The sequence below is a fragment of the Mauremys reevesii genome, linkage group 7 (assembly GCF_016161935.1).
Source record: "Mauremys reevesii isolate NIE-2019 linkage group 7, ASM1616193v1, whole genome shotgun sequence".
NCBI classification, from domain to species: Eukaryota; Metazoa; Chordata; order Testudines; family Geoemydidae; genus Mauremys; species Mauremys reevesii.
Window position 1 is genome coordinate 6,467,574 of NC_052629.1, and position 21,298 is coordinate 6,488,871.

Genomic DNA, 21,298 nt, shown 5'->3' on the forward strand with positions numbered 1-21,298 from the left:
AAAGCGTGATAGGCAGGCTCACTGGGGCCGGCTGTTTTATAGCAGCCAGGTCATGCAGCAGTAGTTAATGTTCACGTTGGATATATGAAACCTGCTTTTTAAGGTTTAAATGGACATTATCAACTACTTATTTATTGCTTTTAATTTCTTTCTTGCTCCCTGCAATAGGCTGGTGAGGGCTTGAGAAGAACATTTCTTTCCTTACCAAGTTTTGTCGTATTCTATATGGCAAAAGTTTTTGTTTGTTTTTTTTTCTTCACCTTTTTCCATTGTTTGTGTATTGTTGCTGTGTGTGGTTAAACAGCTTCCCTGTTCTATCCCAGAAGTAGCTGCACAGCAAGTAAAATGTGGGTGACTTCAGGATCAGAGGGAAAAAAATGGAATATTATTTTTTCAGTTCACAAAGGAAATGTGCCAGACATTTCTGGATCCTAGAACTTTGAATGTAGATCCTAGAACTTTAATATGTTGGACTGTAAGTGGGATCAAACCAGCATATAATGTGAACTGAAACTTTGTATTTAATGATCAGTGCCCTATACGATCTACATATGCTAGTTCTACATACTGAAGAGATATTGAAAACGCAGAAAATTATTTGGTTTCACTTTGATATTTTTTTTTGTCAGTTGCCAAAAGCATCAGTCTGGATTGTGAACTAACTACCTAGTTCTCTGTGTAATGGGAGCTGAGTCTGAGTTATACAAATGTAAATGAATGCATCAGACCCTAAACTGATGGGACTGAACTGATTTAAATCAACTTAAAAAAAACACATTTTTCATTGCTGGGCTGAAAGCTTGTGAAACCAAGTTTCTGCCAAAGCAAATTATTTGACTACAGTATAAAATCTTGGGGGTGGGGAGGAATAGGGGCTTACAATGGAAACACTATGACGGGATTCTTCTCTCTTACGATGCTAAGGGGAGCCGCTATAATTACATGAGTGTGGCTTCCGGTGTGTGCTTGTGTGGGTGAAAGACAGATTATGCATTGATTTGAATATTTCATCTCAGTGCAAAAGGAAGTGGGAGGGAAAAGAGTCTGAGTCAAATGCAAACCTCCTCAGAAGTGAACGTGGGAAGATGCTCAAAGTATTGAGCAACCCTCTTATCCTTAAAGATTGTCCCTCTAGGTCTGGCTTGAGGCACACTGACAGGGTCCGATGCTGCTGCTAATGCTATAGTTAGGGTCCTACCAAATTCGTGGTCCATTCTGGTCAATTTCATGGTCATAGGATTTTTAAAAATCGTAAATTTCATGATTTCAGATATTTACATCTCAGATTTCACAGTGGTGTCATTGTATGGGTCTGGAGAGCAGCGGCTGCTGGCCGGAAGCCCAGCTCTGAAGGCAGAGCTGCTTCCAGCAGCAGCACAGAAGTAAGAATGGCATTGCATGGTATTGTCACCCTTACTTCTATGCTGCTGTCTGTACAGCTGGGCACTCAGCCAGCAGCCACCACTCTTCGGTCACCCAGCTCGGAAGGCAGCGCAGAAGTAAGGGTGGCAATACCACGCCTCCCTGCCCCACAATAACCTTGTGACCCCTCTGAGACCCCCTTTGGGTCAGGCCCCCCAGTTTGAGAGAGGCTGGCTCTGCCCTGTAAAATCTGTATAGTATGGGGGTAAACGTACACAAAGACCAGATTTCATGAGAGACCCGGTTTCACTGGTCAGTGGGTTGAGGACAGTAATTGTCAGCTCTAGAAATGGGTCTCCTTCCACCAGCGCTAAATTCATTTAAACTTTTATAACGCGAGCTTTCCTGTCTAAAACCATACCGCGGCAATCGACAGATCTGTGCCAGATGATACAGCAGTAATTGTGCTGTGGCAGCATTTGGGACTAATACAACACTTTCTTATTAATAGCTGAAGGGTCATTTTATGTCTAAGATGCAAATAGCCTGGCTTGTTCCTCAGTGAATTAAGGTGCCACAAGAAATAGCTGTGTCAGCAGTTCCCCTAATTGAATAACGTGAGAATGTAACGGCCCTGTCTCCTAATTAATAGGAACAAGGGGTTAGGCCTTTGGAAACTTCATTAAACTCTCTGCAGTAATTAGACAATTGTACCAAAGTGTATCTGCTGCTTTCATCGACTGGGCTGCTTCTAATTAGGTGCAGCACCTGGACAGATCTTGTTTACTAATCAGGCCTGGGCTCGGGTCACTCCAGAGAAATCACTCCAGATGTGTTTGGCTTTTTTTCCCTCTTGAGATTGTTTCTGTCTCTTCCTTTTTAGAGGCATGATTGATCTGGCTGTGGGCATCCAGGTTGACTCTGTTCATCTTACCTCTTCTTATATTGCAAAGTCTCTAGAGGACCCTGTTTCAAGTTATTTGTACAATGGTGGTATTTGCATTACCAGATTAGGGCCCCATTGTTCTAGCTACACTGTATTACTGCATAGTAAGAGACCATCCCTGCCCTGGAGAGTTTACAGTCTAGACAGACGAGACAGGGGGTGGGAAAGGAAATAGCAGCAGAGAAAGGTGAAGTGACTTGTCTGCGTTTACACAGCACATCGGTGTCGGAGCTGGGAATTAAACCCAAGTCTCCTGATTCCCAACCCAATGCCCATTCCATGGGTGTTCTAGCTTTCTCATATAGTTTAGTTTGGCTCTAGCCTGCTAACTGACTGTGTAAACTGTGCCTTCTTATTCAACACCTATGCTCCCCATATGTGACCTCTAGCCCTTTTCCTTTGCTGAGGAAATACAGTTTTCACTCCTGTAAGAAAGCCCTGGATTTAGTTGGAGTTAGTCCTGCTTTGAGCAGGGGGTTGGACTAGATGACTTCCTGAGGTCTCTTCCAACCCTAATCCTCTAAGCTTCTAAATCCTGCAGTGCTAATCTGTGAGAAATTTTTCTCCCCTCAGAATTCAGAATGTCTTATTTTTGCCTCCCTCCAGAAAACCAATGGCAGAATGATTCCTCTTAGGGTATGTCTACACTACACTGTAAATCCAGATCGGTAGGCCCTGGACTTGTGGACTCAGTGCTTCTAAGGGGGTGCTTGAGCATCCACACTGCATTGTAATGTAAACCTGGGTTTTTCAATTGCTGGACCCTGGTTTTACAGCCATGCTAACACGTCAGTCTGCGTTGTGCAGTATGTTCTGACTTGGCTTGAGCTGCATTTATGACAGGGCTTGCACCCGAGTCACAGTGGGAGTCAGGCTTTAACCCCCGCCTCCCCACCCCAGCTGGGTTGTAGCGCCTGAGTGCTTGCTGGCCCAAGTCTGTCTGATTGGGGCTTGGGTTCAAAGCTGAGTCAGAGCTGGGCTTAGTGTGCAGTGTAGTGCTACCCTATGGGAACAGTTCAGTCTTGATTTGGATTGTAAACTCTTTGGGGCGGCAGGTATTGTTTGTTTGTTCTGTTTTTTTGTACAGTGCCTGGTAGCATGGGTCCTGCTCCATGCCCAGGCTCCTGGACCTTATGACAACCCAGTAACAATTCATGAGCAGGGTTGCCTGAGGGTTAGAAGGCTCCTCTGCTGACCATTCATGGAGGGCCCTGGGAAACTGCCCTTGCCCAGCCCTGTCTGAGCTGCTAGACCTGGTCAGGAAACGGGATTTTTTTTTTTCCTCCCTGCCCCTATGTAAAACATCTTGTTGACGTTTTTCAAGTTTTTAGTCCAAAAGCTGAAAACCCAAACCCTAAATATATTTGGCTGCCACGTGCCAAGGTCTGGGGAATCTGTTATTGTTTCTCGCTTTTGACGTAAACTGATGATTTTCAGAAAAATTTCCCTTTAGGCCAAAAGCCATTTTCCATTGAAGCAAACGTTTCGGTGGGTAATTGCTGATCGGTTCCATTTTTGATGTGCGGAGGAGTGGGTAGAGCTGTGGCCCCTATGGCCCTGCCCACCTGTCAAGCAATGCTGGCCAGATACCATTCCTTGATGCCAGATGTCTGTTCATTATGCCCTCCCTACTCCTCTGGTGCACTATGCGGGGGGCAGCCATAATTGGGGCATAGCCTCAGCCCCTTTGGAGATAGTCCTCTAACCTTGTCCAGGGCTGTGGCATCTCTTCCTCCCCTTCTGTATCAGTGGATAGAAATTTCCTTGTGAAATTGCATTGGACATTGGAGCTGATTCTAGAAATCCTTCTCCCTTTGCTCACCCTGCCACAGCAGCACCAAGTAACTTGATCCGCAAGCATGAGCATTATGTTTATTAACATTAACGAAGATTTATTCCTTCCCTTTTAAATGAGGTGAATTCAGACCTGGCATTTCCCTCCAGCCTTGCCAACTGTGGTCTTAATGTTTATCTTTCCCACACGCTGAAATAATCCAGGTGGAGAACAGGAGGTGTGTGTGTGTGTGTGTGTGTGTGTGTGTGTGTGTGTGTGTGTGTGTTGGGCGGGCGGTGCAGGGAAGTGCAGAACAACGGTTACATTACAGAAGGTGTGCTGGGGAGCTGTAGCTGCCTTGTGGGTGAGATCAGTGCTTAATGCTCACCCAGTTTAATTTACTGCTGTCGTCTGGAAAGGGACGAGGGATCAGAATAAAGGCACACGTGTGTGTCTGTGTCTCTCTCCATCTAGAACAGCTGGAAAACAAATAGAGGCTTTGTAAGACCCGCAGTGCCATAATTCGTTATGTAGATACCCCAGTTACGTCAAATGTCTACAGAGGCAGCTTGGTCTGGTGTGTGGGCTGCGTAGCTGGGACTTAGGAGACTTTGGTTCTAGCCCCATCTCTGTTACTGGTCTTCTCAGTGACCTTAAGCAGATTGTAAATTCATGTCCACTCCCTAGCCCAATGGGGCCTTGGTCGCAACTGGGAACAGAAGGTGCTTCTAACCCTGTAATACTTAGAGCAGGAGACAGGATTCCTGGTGTTGCTACTGCCTTGATGTGAAACTTTTTGGATGTCTTATTTACACTTTCGGGACCTTTACTTACCGGCTTGTGCAATGGATATAACAGCACATAACTACTGTGCAGGGCTGATGTGGGCCTTGCTTAATGTTTGGGAATGTGTGAAGGTGCGTAGAAGTGCAAAGTATTAAATCATTTCTTATTGACGTTCCATTCCCCCGTTTGCCACAGCGTGACCATTTAGGTGCCTAACGCCCTTTAAAAATCTAGCCCTTTGCCTCTCTGTTCCCCCTCTGTAAAACAGGGGGCTAATAGCATTCCTCTACCTCCCTGTAGTATTGAGATGCTCAGACACGACCGTAATGAGGCCATATCGGTGCCTCAGAGCTCGTCTATATGACGACTTAGTGCACGGAAGCTGGGGTAGAAGTCTACACCGCACTAGCTTACCACAATTGCTGTGTGGAGCCTGTTGCCCTGTGCTAAAGCGCACAACAGAACTTTTATCACATGGCCGCAGGGTCTACGTACCAAGTTAGTGAACTACACGTTCCCACGTTGGCTTGCCACGCACTAGGTCTCTGTGCCGACAAGCCCTCTGCTAAATTAGCGTTTGCAGACTGGCTGTGATCCTCGCTCACCTGGCAAGAGTTGAATTCACTCGCGCTGCGAGAATGTTCGTTTCCCCCTCTAATAAGAACTACGCTCCCTCTTCCCATTCACAGGGTGAAATAGCTCCAACAGCCAGAGCTGCAGGAACTAGGAGTGCGGGGGGTGCTGCAGCACCCTCAGGTTTTACGCGGGGCTCTGGTCTTGGCCTTGCACGTGGGCCCCAGGGCTCCGCTCGTTGCCCCGCGCCCACCCCCAGCTGTGGCCCCAGCCTCGGCCCCCTTTCTCTTGTCCGGGTCCTCCCCTCCTGGAGACAGGGCCCTGCTCCTGGCCTCAGCTCTGGGGTGGGGTGTGGACAGAGGTAGGGGGTGTTCCAGTACCACTGCCAATAGCCACCTCCTTTGTAAGTAGCCAGAAAGTCAGTGTCGGCCGAGACTAAGAAAAGGGTTTGATCAGGGCCCAGCACAGTGTGACTCTGCCTCTTAAGACTCCTCGTGGCCCCTGTCAAACAAATACTAGTTTGAGTTTGAGATAAAATCCCTTGGGTTTTGTTGTTGTTTATGCTGAACTTCTCTGATGTGGACTTGAAGCTTTATTCCGTCAGCAGAATCGATTTTTGTTTTCTTTTTAATCCTGATTCTCGGTTGGATCTTTTCTTCTTTTTCTTCTTTAATTTTCTTCCCCTCCTGTTTTGGGGACTTAGGGTTGGGAGTGTATTTTATTTTCAATCTCTGATTTCTAAGGAGATTTCTCAGTCTTAAATTATGTCGGTGTGAAGTCAGTGTAATAATTTGCTGTGAGAGAAGTCTGACTCTTGAATCAAATTTCTGTTGTGTGTCTGATTCCTCCATCTCTTGAATTCTTCTTGTTGAATATTGATGTTGGTATCTGCACTATAGAGATGGATTGAACTTACAGGTTATATTAGCTCTTTATTTCAGCTGTTTGGCTGTGGTTGTCTCTCATTTATTCCTGGAGCAGTTGGAGAATCTGAAGTTTGAATTGTTATATGACGGTATAGTTTGGAGAAACAGTTTCTCTGTATCATCAGCGACTGCTTCTTGGGAAAACAGGCTCTGGGGTGTACTAGAGGGCAGGCTAACCTGAATTGATCCTGGAAAGTGCAAAGCACCTCTTGAATTGCTGAACCCTCTTGCTGCCATGGATTTAAGGGTGCTCAGCCCTTTGATAAGATCCGAGGTTAATTGTAAGTAATGCAGGGAGTAAATGTGGTCAAGCCACTGTAAGTAGCAGTCATCAAGTATAATCCTGTTGAAATCAAGGGGAGCTGGGCTACTGACTTCAGTCTGGGCCAGTGCAACCCCCATTGAAGTCACTGGAGTCTCTCTCCAGATCAGAAATTCTATCCTAGGTGGGATGTGGTGCATAGACCCCTCACTGGTGAAGGAGGCTCTGAGCTGAGAAGCCCCGCCTTCCCGCCTGTGCCGAGCAATGTTTGTTGATGGCACAAAACTCTCTCTTCTGCAGTAAGCTGTGAGGAGCAGAAAAACTCCTTGGAAATGAAGTATGACATCTGACGAGAAAGTCTGTCCGGACACTGATAAAATAAATGCCCAACTCTGTTGCGACATCTCTCAATTTCTTTCTTAAAACACTGGACATAGGGTTTCTTCCAACTGTGGCATCAGAGCCTAGATAGTCTTTTTCCTTCTCTTCCCAGCCAGCCAGGTGGAAAATGACAAGTGAACGATGACAATATTATGGTTGCACTTTAATAGTTTCCAAGAATCTTGCAAGTAAGCTCAGGCAACACATGAAATATTCATTATTCATTCTCTCTCTCGTACAAATGTTTGAAAGTTTCCATAGTTTGTCCTCAGGCTACATGAAGCATATGGAAATGGCACCTGCAGCTTTGCTGGTGGGGCTAACTTTGACCTTTTTTTGGAGAGAGAAGCAATATATTCCTTCTTTCCTTTTATCCTTTTTTAAAAAAAAAGTCTTGTTTTCCTGGTCAGCGTTCGATCCCGTGTCTGAAGCGGCTGTTGTTTAGGTCTCAAACAGCAACAGTGCGCAGCACATCCTCCTCATCTGAATGCACAGTGAGTCTTTGATGTAAGGTCTCTTCCTTCCACCCCCCAATCCCCCAGAGTTGCAGGAAAGGCTGAGGTTTGCAGTGCTTCTCCCTAAGCGCCCAGGAGATCGTAGGTAGAAATGAGTATTGCAACACTGGACTCCTTGGAACTGACTATCTCAAAGACCAGATTCTAAATTCCTTTTTAACCCCATTGACTTCTAAACAGGAAGAGCTTCCATCCTTCTTGGAAAACAATATAGGCTCATTGTACATAACCCACGCTTACTCCCTTCTGGGGGATTGATAACTCAAAACAACACAAGGCCCATATACTTCTGCCTAATTTTTCTTCCTGTTGTATGCAGTGGTATTGTAGCCATGCTAATCCAAGATATTAGAGAGACAAGGTGGGTGAGGTAATCTCTTTTAATGCACCCATTTCTGTTGGCATGCAAGACAAGCTTTCAAGCTTACACAGAGACCTAGAAGTCATCCTGATCTCAGGTGTTTGATCTTCTGGAGCTCTGTATAAGCTTGAAAGCTTGTCTCTCTTGCCAATAGAAGTTGGTCCATTAAAAGAGATTACCTCAGCCATCTTGTGTCCCTAACTTTTCTTCCCACAGGTTTCCCTGCAGGACCTCCTCTGTCCCAGCCCCTGGCTGTTATTAACAAGATGCACCTGCTGCTGCAAGCCAGCAGTATTTGACCACCCATATGTTAAGTTCAAACATATCAGAACAGATCAGGATGTTGTCATCAGAAGAAGCCTGCATCTCCCTGCAGGGTGTGGAAGAAAGGGTGGCTAGACAAAGAGATCTACTGCTTGGAGGACAGGAAGTATAGGGAGGAAAGTGAGAACTGCCAAAAGCCATGAACAGTTGGACCTTGCACAGGGAATTAAAACCAACAGTAATAGGTTCTTTAGCCATATAAATAAGAAAGGGGGGTGGGGGAAACAGGGAAAGAAGAGGTGGGTCCCTTAAACACTGATGATGGGGTGGAGATTAAACAGAATCTAAATCTGGCCCAACACCTAAAGGATTACTTTGGCAGTTACTAATGAGGAGTTTGGGGCAGGGTGGCTAATGGGAATGAAGATATGGAAGTAGAAATCTCCACATCTGAGATTGAAGCCAAACTCAAACAGCTTAGTGGGACCAAAACAGGGGGCCCAGGTAATCTCCATCCAAGAATATTAAAGGAACTTGCAAGAACAACAGCAAGGACTTTTTATGAATCCATAAACTTGGAGGCTGTATTCTGACTGGAGAATTTCAAATATGGTACCTATATTTAAGAAAGGGGGAAAAAATGATCCAGGAAAATATAGGCCGGTTAATTTTGACCTTATTTGTATGCAAGGTCCTAAAACATATTTAGAAAGAGAGTAATTAAAGACATAATGTTAGATGGTAATTGGAATAAAATACAATATGGTTTTACAAAAGGGAGTTCGTGTCAGACCAACCTGATCTAGTTCTTTGAGAAAATAACAGAATTTTTTTAGACTAAGGAAATACATTAGATCTAATCTACCTGGATTTCAATAAAACATTTGATACAGTTCCACATGGGAAATTACTAGTTAAATTGGAGACGATGGGGATTACTATGAGAATTGAAAAGTGGATAAGAAACTAGTTAAAGGGGAGACTACAGTGGGTCATGCTGAAAGCTCAACTGTCAGGCTGGAGGGAAGTTACTAGTGGAGTTCCTCAAGGCTCAGAGTCTTGGGACAAATCTTATTTAACACTTTCATTAATGACCTTGGCACAAAGCGTGGGAGTATGCTAATCACATTTGCAGATGACACACAATTGGGAGGTACTGCCAATAGGGAGGAGGACTGAAATATCATATAAGATGATTTGGATGACCTTGAATACTGGACTAATATAAATGGGATGAAAATTAATAATGCAAAGACATACGCTTAGTGACTAACAAAAACATTTTTTGCTGTAAGATGGGGACATATCAGCTGGAAGCAACGGAAGATGAGAACGGTCTGGGTGTACTGGTCAAGGACAGGGCAACTATGAGCTGCCAGTGTGAGAGGGCTGTGAAAAAGGCTAATGCAATCCTAGGATGCCTCCGGCCGGTTATTTCCAATAGAGAGATAAGGAAGTGTTACCATTATACAAGGCACTGGTGAGACCTCAGCTGGAATACTGCATGAAATTCTGGTCTCCCGTATTTAAGAAGGCTGAATTCAAACCGAAACAGGTGCAGAGAAGGGCTAATAGGATGATCAGAGGACAGAAAACCTGGTCTTAGGAGAGGAATCTCAAAGGGGTTGGCTTGTTTAGCTTAAGCAAACGAAGTCTGAGGGGAGAGACGGATGCTCTCTCTAAATACGTCAGAGGGATAAATAGTTCCTCCATTTAAGTTAAGAACCAATGGTGGCACAAGGACAAATGGCTATAAACTGGCCATCAATAAGTTTAGGCTTGAAATTAGAAAAATGTTCCTGACCATCAGAGAAATGAAGTTCTGGAACAGTCCTTCCAAGGGGAGCTGTGGGGGCAAAAAGCCTAATTTGTTTTAAGACTGAGCTTGTAAGTTTATGGAGGGGATGGTATGAGGAGATTGCATATAATGGCATGTGGCCCATCTGTGACTGCTGTTAGCAAATATCTCCAACGGCTGGTGATGGGACACTAGATAGGGAGGGCTCTGAGTTACTACAGAGAATTCTTTCTCAGGTGTCTGGCTGGTGGGTGTCACCCACATGCTGAGGGTCTAAGTGATCACCATATTTGGAGTCGTGAAGGTTATTTTCCGCTAGGTCAGATTGACAGAGACCCTGGAGGGCTTTCGCCTTCCTCTGCGGCCTGGGGTATAGGTCACGTGCTAGTTTGAATGTGAATAAATGGTGGATTCTCTGTAACTTGCAGTCTTTAATTGAAGATTTGAGGACTTCACTAACTCAGCTATAGGTTATGGCTCTATTACAGGAGTGGGCGAGGTTCTGTGGCCTGTGATGTGCAGGGGGTCAGACTAGATGATCATGATGCTCCCTTCTGAGTTGATGGCAGGTGACTAGTCAGTATGCACCTATTAGCCCAGCAGGGCCGACTCAGCTCAGGGAATGAACTGGGATTCTGGGCCTTCCTGAGAATCATCATCAGAATAGTTTATCAAATTCCAGTCAGCTTCACCTGTGGAAGCCCCACTGAATTCACCAGGGCTGCATGGTTTTTCTGAGGATATAATCTGTGGACAATGGGGTTACACAGGTGCAAGCAAGGGCAGAATTTGGCCTTCGTACCCTTCATTAATGATGATATGTGAGAAAGAAAGAAACCAATTTGACTCTCCAATCCCAGGTGCAATTTGCAGACCTGCCATCTGGAAAACTTTCCACCCTTTTACTTGTGAGCTGAACTGAGCAGATCAGACTCGCTGGGAGTCAATAAACATGGGGACCTTAAAATCCTGTTTTTAACAGTCACTTTTCAGGGTAGGACTTACTCTTCGGCAATCGGAGAAACGGAGAACAGAATTTGGCCAGACATGTTTAGCTTGCATAAATGGGGAATGAAGGCTGCACAGGATGCTAAATTAGCATCTTGGTATTGCAATGGGAGCTGGTTACTGTATGTCTGATGTTTGCTCCACTGTTCCCTACTGGATGGGATGTCACTCAGACGTGTTCAAGTTTCCCTGTACTGACTGTGTTTACCTAGCTCACCGGAACTAAGTAAAGCCTTTTGTCTTTGGAAGCAGAGAGCCCGAGTGTTGTGTGTCCTGCATGTTGTGGGCTGCTCTCTAGCTCCCGTGGTTGTGTCTCTGTCTGTAGGCCATCTTGTGCGTTTTGCTCTTTACACAACAAACATAGTATGAATAATGAGGGCCACCAGAGGGCGCACAAGCTATTTATAGGGATACCACCCAATTCCTATAAACTACAAGCCTCAAATCGGGATGCTTTGGCTGTGTGGTATGATATGTAGGTACAAGTATGTGCCATTCTATAGGTAAGACAATAGGGGATGTGGCATTGTTGGTGGCACCACATGTCCTAGATGTTAAGCCAGGCATCTCCATGTTCTAACTGATTGTCCCCTACCTGGGAGTGAGAGGCCAAAGGTGGTTTATGATGCTGGATCTCCTGCAGGATAATACGATGCATTATCAGCTATTGCATGTTCAAAGCAACTAATGCTGGTGAAACCTACCAGACTGACAACCCTGGAGGCCGAAGTCTCTGCTCTGATCATTGAGTGGATGCAGCACTTGGCAATGCGGCCATTGTGAATCCAGTAGGTGATGGCTCCAGGTCAGCATGGGGTGAGATAAGAATTTTCACTATCACCCGTGGCCTATTCACTTCTTGGCTTTTCTGCTGGTCCTGCTAAGGCAGGGACCAGTTTTGGTGGACTCCCAGTGATATGTTCATCTTTCCAGTAAAAAACAGACTGAACCCCACTGCTTCATTCCACTCTGGCCACCAAATGGACTTCAGAGGGTGAGTGCTTTTGGTCACTACCAACTGGGAGCTGAAAAGCTCCATATTCCCTTACCTGTCCTTTGAGCCATCGCTCTACCAGCTTTGATTTTGCTACATCTCATTTTTTTCCATCACGTCCTTCCACCTCCACCCTTGTTTTCTCCTTGCATCCTTTTTTTTTGCCTCTAGATTTCATCATAAGACCCTTAAGGAATGGGGAAAGTCTAGGTATCCCTTTTTTAGTGCCTTTCTTGCAATGGCAACATTCTCAGAAAGATGCCGGCTGAATCTCCCACCCTGCCCTATCCGAGGTCAAGTAAAGGCTGGTAAACAAAGTGTGGGGGGAGGAAGGGAATGAGCATCAGATGGAATCCAACCACTGCTGTGTTCCTGAGTGTGGTTAGGCGCTGCGGAAGGCCAATGCAGCTAATTAATTTTAATGCATCTAATAAAGAGTTACACCTTTGGTCTCTTTGACATTTTTCCTGGGTGAGGGAATGGAGGAGAGGCTGCTGCCAAGCTCAGTGCTGCTGCTGCTGCTTATGAATATTCTAGGGGGGAATCTCACTTGCAGTGGTTTGCAGATTCTCCTTGGGATTCACACTCTCAGCAGTTCTGGTGCTATATAGTCCCACATCTCTTATTAATCTCTGTCACTGTGATTGATCTTGGTGCGTGCCCACTCTCTACCACCATCCCACCTCTGGCATTTGCAGAGTGTTGGCAGTGCAGCAGCTTGGAAGGAGCCGGTCTGTACTGGCAAGAGAGGATCACAGTGCATAAGCAATATTCCTGTGTCCTGCATATGAAACCCAGTCTCCAGCTGCTCTGTCTCTCTCCACACATTGGAAGAAGTACTGTTAATAAGGGGGTGAAACTGTTTAGGGTGCCCCAGGAAGTGCATAACTAGGAGCAGTGGGTGGAGATTTAAACAAAGGGATATTGAGGCTATTAGGAATGGTGAGAATCCTATTAGAGAGTGAGATTGTATGGCTCCTTTTAGAAACTGAGCTCAGATGCCATGGTGATTGGAGCATTAACGATGGACTTGTAGATGCCACATCAATGGAGTCATTAAAACGGAACAGGAAAAAGCACTTGACAATACAGTGTGATTCCTATATCATCTATTAGTAGGGCCATACCAAATTCACGGCCATGAAAAACGTATCATGGACTGTGAAATCTGGTCTTCTCCTGTGAAATCTGGTCTTTTGTGTGCTTTTGCCCTATACTATACAGATTTCACAGGGAGTGGGGGGAGGGAGGTCACAAGATTATTTTAGGGAGGTTGTGGGATTGCCACTCTTACTTCTGTGCTGCCTTCAGGTCTGGGCAGCTGGAAAGTGGCAGCTGTTTGTTAGCCAGGCACCTAGCTCTGTAAGCAGCGCCCCGCCAGCAGCAGCACAGAAGTAGGGGTGCCAATACCATACCATGCTACCCCTACTACTGCGCTGCTGCTGCCAGCTCTGCCTTCAGAGCTGGGTTCCCAGCCAGCAGCCACCACTCTCCAGCTGCCCAGTTCTGAAGGCAGCGCCGCCGCCAGCAGCAGTGCAGAAGTAAGAGCAGCAGTATCGCAACCCCTGCTACAATAACCTTGCAACCACTGCACAACTCCTTTATGACTCAGGACCCCTACAATTACAAGACCGTGAAATTTCAGATTTAAATAGCTGAAATCATGAAATTTACAATTAAAACAAAATCCTATGACTGTGAATGTAGGGCCCTATCTATTCGGTCTCTTCATCCCAGACTTCTACCAGGTGAGCTGGTTGAAATTGTTCATCTGAAATTCTTTTAGTAGAAAAATGCAGTTTCAGCAAACATTAAATGTTTCTCAAAGACAACTTGACTTTCAAATATTTTTCACTGGGGAAAAAAATCAAACCCAAATTTCCATTTGAAATGAAATATAAAGAAAGTTTGTGTGGGTGGGTGGGTGGGTGTGTTGGGTTTTCAAATGAAAACTTTTATTTAATCAACTTCTGTTTGGTGGAAGAGACAAGTTTTCGAGCTACCCAGCTCTTCTCAGGGTTATTTTCCAGACCTGAAGAAGAGCTCTGTATAGATAACTTCTCGTCTACCAAGTGAAGGTCCAATAAAAGATACTACTTCACCCAGGGGGCGGCTGCAAAAGGCTGCCGCTGCGAGGAGCGCGCCGCGCGCCGCCCGCTTCCCCAGTCGGTCGCGTCCCTTCCCGGCTCGCCATCCGGGGGGGCGGCGGGCGGAGCTGGGCGAGCTCGCGCGCGCTGCGGTGCCAGGGCAGGGGGAGCCCGGACGAGCGCCTGCTGCCGCGCCTGCGCCTGCTCGCGGAGCTCAGCCCGCGGGAAGACCGGACGCGCGGTCATGCCTGCGGCGCAGGTCCGCCCCCCCCCCGGCGTGGACCTGCCGCCGGCGCGGGGCGCCGGCGCTCCAGCCAGCCAAATGCCCTCCCCCAGGATGCCGCCCCAAGCGGGCGCTTGGCCCGCTGGTGCCTAGAGCCGCCCCTGACTTCACCCACCTTCTGTGTCTCAGAGCCTGGGGCCAACATGGCTACAACTCTGCAAAAAAAATATTTAGAAACTTTAATAATTTTTTCTGTGAAATTTCAAACAAAATTCTTTTAATCAAATATTTTTTGCAGTACTAACATTGGATTTTTTTTCCTGACCAGGTCTTTTGTTTAGTGACCTAGGCAATGACTCTATAACTCATCTTCCAAGCCATCTGGTCACCCTAGGACTTGAACTCCCAACAGACCAAATTCTGCTGTGAGCACCACTGGTGTTAAACCAGAGTAATTTGTCTCAAGGTGATAGAACTATTCAAGATTTGCAATGGATTTACTAACAGCAGAATTTGACATACTATAGAGGGACAGGGTGGGGGGATGAATTGTAATTTTCAAGGAATGCATTCCTCACACTCTCTCAATTTCTGGTGCTTTCTTTAATTTCATGCATGGTTCCGCTCCAGGAAAAAGCAAAGTAACTGAATGCAGCCATTGACTGTGTGAATCAGAAGTAGGGGCTATTTTGCTTGTATTGAAGACTCTGGTGCTTTATTGTTACAGAATCTGATTATCCAGACATGAGTCATTAATCCTCTGACAAGATTGCCATCCCTCGGAATATGTGTTTTTGCACTCTGCGTGGTGTTACTCATGTTTCACAGTAAACCATTGCCTGTTAGTGATTTTCATAGTAGTGAGAAGGAGGCAGGCGGGAGGAGGGACCTCACTTTTCATTAGCTTAAATAGTATTCCTTTGTGATGAGCACAGTTCATTAGGATTGTGCTTGACAGGTTGAAGTTTGGTTAAGTGCGTATAATTACAGTGATCGCTTTCCTTGTTGGTGGGCAACTGTGGGGGTGGGTGATGGTGAGCAGACAAGCACATTGTACAAAGGAAAGCATGGCAGTAAATCACACAAGGCTGACGCTAGGTCCAGGAATAAAGCAGCAATAGAGATGCCGAGCAGATCATGTCAGAAGTCACTGAGCGGAGTTAATGCCCTTATTTTTAGAAGGGATCTGGTTCTGTTTTAAGAAATAATGAGCTGCAGGAGAATGCATTCAAAGTTGCACTTCTGTTGTTCAGAACATTAACATTACTCCGGGGGGGTAGGTGATGCCGATGAGCTGTCTGCAGCAGTGACTGGAGGAAGAATTCACTCCTGCCACCAGAGCTTGCCTCTGGCATGCCATGCGTCATCTCAGCCACAAAGCATCGATTCCAGTGGTGGGAGCAGTAGCTTGTAGCGTTTCCGCAGTCCCATTGCGAGTGCCAGAGGGAAAACTTGTGATGGGATTAGAGCAGTCATCTCCCACCACCTTGGTGCCAAGCTTGATGAGAGGCCAAGAGGGTGAATGAATCTGATGATCTCATCCCTCCAAATGGGCATCTTCCTATATCGCACATCGCCAACTGGTGCAGCAGGAACTGCAGCAGGCCAAGACCAATGGGCATTGGCAGAACTCAGAGTTGGGGAAACTTGCATACGCTGTAAGGAGCATGTGCAGATTTAAAACAAAAGTCTTGTTCTGTAGCCCCTATCTTCCAAGGATTGGCTCCAGTGGGATCTCCTGGGTGCTTGGCACTTCTGGAAATCAGGCAAAAGCATATAAATATGGACCCAAGAGCCTAGTATCAGGCTCTCACTTTTAAATTTTTTTGGCCACTGTCCAAAAAAGGAAGCCAGTGGCCAGGAATAGAAGCTAGGAGCCCTAGCTGACCATCTCTCCTTCTCTAGAGGAGAATTAGATTTCCCAGCACAGATCTGAGAAAGTGTTGCAATCTATAACTGCCTCCCAATTTTGTGACACCCCCCCGCCCCACATGTACCCTTCACTAAGAGTCCGGTTCCAGCTCATCCACATAGGTTCTGGCAGCCTGAATTAGAGAGCTTCTGTAAAGCCCTAAGAACCTTCTTCCTGTGGCTGGTGAGTTAAATTCTAATGGAGGGGGTGAGAAGCTGGTTGTTCTTCCATCCCCTTCTTATCCATTCAAGTACATTCTAGGAGGTGAAAGGAATTTGCCATTCATAAGAGATGTTGGAGTTGACCGTAATTCAAGTATCTGCCTCGGCCTCTTCCAAGAGGAATTGGAGTGCAAAAGGGGTCTGTTGTCTTTGTCTAACTGGAAGCAGTCAGTATTATAATTGGCTTTCTAGCAGATCCAACCTGGGAAGGCGTACACAGTTTATGGGAGGATGGGGGTGTGTGGTGCTCGGGGAAGGTCATGTCACGTAATGTGGGTAGGTGACGGTTTTAGCGACTGTGCAAACAGAATCTGGAGTGATTTAATAAGGTGAGAGCAATTTTGCTGTGCCATCTTTCAGGGTAAATCATGACAGCTAGTTTGATTTCTTCATTCTCCTCCCCTCCCTAACGCTTTTTATCACTGCCTACACCCTTAGCAGGGAGTGAGAGCTGGCATCCAGCAAGAGATCCTGACCTGGCTGTCTTGGTGGAGGTGGGTAGTATTTGCAGTTGGAGCTCAGCCCTGTTGAGTTAATGGTGTATAAAACGGTTAGCCAGCTTGCTGGCTTGGATCCTCCTTTAGGATCTCCACGGTTAGGTTTTTAGGTTGGTGTGTTTGGCTGCAGCCTCATGAGCGCTCTATGGACTTGAATTTCAGTCGTGTTCTGTCTCTAGATGGCACCCTGATCACCACAGTCAATCATGAATGGGTTTTACCCTGACAACACATCTGAGGCTAGCATGTACTATCCTCATTTTATAGGTGGGGGCCCCAGGGACAGGGTAATGTAAATGACTTGCTCAAGGTCACACACGGAATCTGAGCTGCAGCTGAACAGAGGTCTCATGACTCACAAGGCCGGTGTCCTATCCTCCAGACCAACCTTCCTCCTGTCTCTGGCCCGGCCAGGGAAAACTGCAGCCACTCAGTATTACCATCTCATCTAGCGCCTTCCATCCATAGATCTCAGCCCTTGACAACAGCTGGCCTATGTCGTTCTGCCCGTGTTACAGCTAGGAAAGCTGTGGAGCAGAGCAGTTAACAGATGCCCAGTGGGTCAGTGGCAGAATGGAAGTAGACCCCGGGTCACCCAGGCTGGTCTATGGGTCTGGGCAGAGCAAGCTGCCCCCCCCCCGCCCCGATGGCAGAGTAGAGCTGATATTGTAGCAATGTTCAGCATTGGTTTAATGTGTTCAAATGGGGCGGAGTGTTCTACCTCTGCCATTCTGAGGCCTGGGAGAGTCTTGGAGATGCCAGGGGCCATCCAGCTGGTTGAGTTGACCCCTGTACTCTGACACCTCTGTGGCTGGAAGGAGACTTTATGCTCTGCATAAAACATCCCATTATCACATGCTGTTACTGCCTAACATGACACCAGGACTTCACTGACTCTGTATCCAAAGGGAAAATGTAGCTAGTATTTGGCATCTGCGCAGTACAGAGTGGGAATGATCACATCCCTGGTTTCTGGATATGAAGTGGGGCAGAGTTTATTGCTTAGGTCCTTTATATAGACCCTGTCATCTTTAATGTATTTATCACCACAACGCCGCTATAAGGCAGGGCAGTGCTCTTAGCCCCATTGTACAGATGAGGGAACTGAGGCACAGAGATTGTCTATGTGGCAACCCCCCCGCCCCCAGCAGCGAGTCTCAGAGCCTGGTTCTACAGACTTGGGCTCATGCTATGGTGCTAAAAATAGCTATGTAGATGCTTGGGCACAGAAGCCTGGGAAGGGGAATTGGTTTCAAAGCCCCAGCTCCAGCCCGAATGGGAAGTTCTACATAGCTATTTTCAGTGCAATAGCATGAGCCCTGCGAGCTCGAGTCTATAGACCCGGCTCTGAGCCTCGCTGACGTGAGGTATTTGGCAGTGTAGACGTACCCGGAGAGGCTGGGTGACTTGTCCCTATTCACAGAGAACCTGTGACAGAGCAGGGAATTAAGGGTATAAGAACATAAAACTGGATGGGATCACCTAGGTCACTAAGTCCGGTCACTTGCTGTCAGCTCGGGTCTCCTGAGTCCTAGGCTGGCATCCTAACCAGTGGTCCATCCTTCCCCCTTTGCTCATTAATTTCAGAGGAAACATCTTGTGTCAGGAGCTCAAACCTGGCTAAGTTCCCACGTGTCCAAGAACTTGGTGGGTTTTTTCCCCCCTTTTGAGCATGTAATGGAAACCTGACAAAAACACTGGCCAGTTTCAGCGAGATTGGTCATCCAGTGCTCCCGATGGGGCGGTTGATGTCAAGAGTCAGGACTGTGCCACTTTGGAAGAGCAATGTGTATGTGTGTGTGTGTGGGGGGGCTCTGGACTGAAACAGGATGGGGGCAGAAATCTGCAGCTGTATGGGCAGCCCTGGAGTGGAACAGCAGGGAGCGCTAGAGAGCTGCATGAAGACGCAGACACAGCGTACCCTCTGCGGGTCTCTAGTTGGGGTGATTAATTTGCACATGGATTAAATAATTTACTCACAATTTTATTTTTTAAAAAGAGCCAATTAATTGCTTAATTTCCCCTTGCCTGGCTCCACTGTTGCTTCAGGGCACAGCGGGATGGTTGGGTTTAAAGGAAATTTCTGCTCTCCTGGCTATTCCTAGGGAATTAAAGGCCGGTATAGCTGCTAAATCAACATTTTAGCTGTAGCTTTCAATAGTCTCTCAGCATTAGCGTTGATAATAGATACCCAGGCTAATTAAAACCAAAATTATCAAAGTGTGTTTGAAGTGCCCTTAGGTAATTCAGAAACAACTTTGTCGGCTTACAGCTAGGAAAACAAAACTTGACCTTCTGAGGAGTAAAATCAGGCTATAAGGAAGTGGGGGAGAAAGAAATAATGGAAATACATGCAAAAAAATTGCTAGGGACAGAGCATTAGCTATATTGGTTCATTGTACTGGTCGTTGAAATCCAGTATCCTGCCTGTGGCACTGATCAACAGAGATGGTGTAACTTCAACCCAGTAATCCCCTTTACTGGTTGTGTAGTGCTGTTCATGGTGGGAAGGGGTAGAGACTTTTCTGACTCTTCTGGAAATTAGCTCACCCCCTGAAGCATGAGATTTGATTACCCTTATCTTAGCAACTGCAAATATTTATTGGCAGTAAAATTAACCAGCTCTTTTTAAAGCCTCCTCTTGTTATAAATTTACCAGCCTTTAATTTCAGGGGGTCACCCCTAGTTCTTTTGTTCCATGACCTCATCAAAAGGAGGGACTGTTCTATTTCCATTAGAATATTCAGTAGCAAATCTACACCTCCGATAGCAAGCTGGGTTTGAATTTCAAAACTTTGCACTACTGAGCACCTAAGTTGCATGAGCAGTTGCTATGATTGTGTGTGCAAAAGTGGTCACTTGTATGCCCAAAGGACCAGTTAGATGCCTACCTAGTCATTTGCACATGCAGTTGCCTTGCTTGTGCACGAAGCCATAGTAATAGCATGCACAAATTAAGCACACACATGTGCACACAGCTTTGAAAATCAGGCCCTTCAAATCTCTCACCAGTTGGAGCAACAGCCTTCTGGAAATCAGTTCCCAGTGGATTCCACCAATTAAGGAGGGTCAGACTCATTCTTGCATGAGAGGATACTGAGGAAATCCCAGGGTGTGATAGGAAGAGGTGCTGGTGTTTCAGTAGGTGGGACTGTCATAGTTCAGGGCAGCTGCATCCCTATTCCCCTCAGACTTGTGCTGAATGGATTATTTCCAGGCTGCACTGTTCCCTGCCTTTCCCAGCACAGACAGGTTGCCCAAAGACTCCTGCTAGCTTTCTCTTCAGAGACTGATCAGCGTGATTGTCAATGGTTATAAGGTACCTTGGTGCACTTCCTGTGCAAGCTCAGTTTGTTCCTAAGGTAAAGCATGAGAGAGAGAGAGCCTGTTAAAAACAATAAAAGAACCCCCACACACGCTAAGAAGCTTACCAGAATTAACCCCTCTCCCTCATGGGCTCTGGCAGGAGCAGTCCTTCAAATTCTCACCCAGGGGGGTTCCTTGTGGTCACTCATTTGTCACAGCTTCAGTTCAGAAGAAGCACACACACCATGTTTTAGTCCATCCTTTATACAGTTCAGGGGTCTTTGAGCTGGAGTTTCCAGGAACAAGTAATTGGCAGACAATAGGTTTTCCTCCTCAGATCATAGCTTTGAAAGGGTGGATTCCAAGTGGGTCATTTGCATTCCCCAGGTACTACCTAGGACATCCCTTTCACAGGTAATTTTTTGCTCCAAAAAATTAATTGACCATCCCAAAACTGCATGTCAGTCGGCCTCCTAGAGAAGGTACATGCAAACACTTCCACAAACCCCATCCAGTTGCATTTTTAATACAGTGAACCACAAAGACACGAAAGGTAATTCCACAATGTTTACCTTAATTCACTAAGTCTTGTATAGGCTATTGTTGATCCGTCACACAGATGCGTTTCTGAGTCAGCAGTGAAGGGTGCGGCTGGCCTGCATCTTTTGGGTTTGACGCTAAACCGAGGCCCTGACCACCTGTGTAAAATCCATTCTTCAGTCACGCCTTCCCATCACAGACAAACTGAAGAAACTAAGAAATAAACAAGGTCCAGACCCTGTTGACTCTAGGTAAGAGAAAGCTGAATAAATCTTTGTGTGTATTCCTTAGGGGCACCCAGGTGCAAATGTGAAGAGTGCTGCATGAAAACCTAGACAGGCAATCGTTAAAGAGACTCCGGCATTGACGAGTGGGGCTCTTAGCGCTGATGTTCTGGCCAGATTCCAACAGGGGCCTGTCTCAATTCCCTCTCAGTCTCAATTGGGTGTAGTATTCTTCACTCCCTGTTTTAAACGGTTTTGTAGGAATGCTGTGCTCTGTTATACAGCTGCCACATTTCACCCTGGAGATGGCTGCCTTTCAGTGGTGGGTGAACTGAACC

The 21,298-nt window shown here is 46.3% G+C and overlaps 1 protein-coding gene across 7 annotated transcripts in view; it reads left to right on the plus strand.

Annotated features, from left to right (window-relative positions):
• Nucleotides 1-21,298, plus strand: part of SORCS3 (sortilin related VPS10 domain containing receptor 3) — a 522,792-nt gene that overhangs the window by 132,254 nt on the left and 369,240 nt on the right. The window contains exon 2 of one of the 7 annotated variants that reach the window (XM_039481985.1): nt 14,589-14,726. The exons of the other annotated variants lie outside the window; for them this stretch is intronic. The gene's annotated coding sequence lies outside the window, so the exon portion shown is untranslated. The remainder of the gene's footprint in view (nt 1-14,588; nt 14,727-21,298) is intronic. 7 annotated transcript variants of the gene reach the window in all.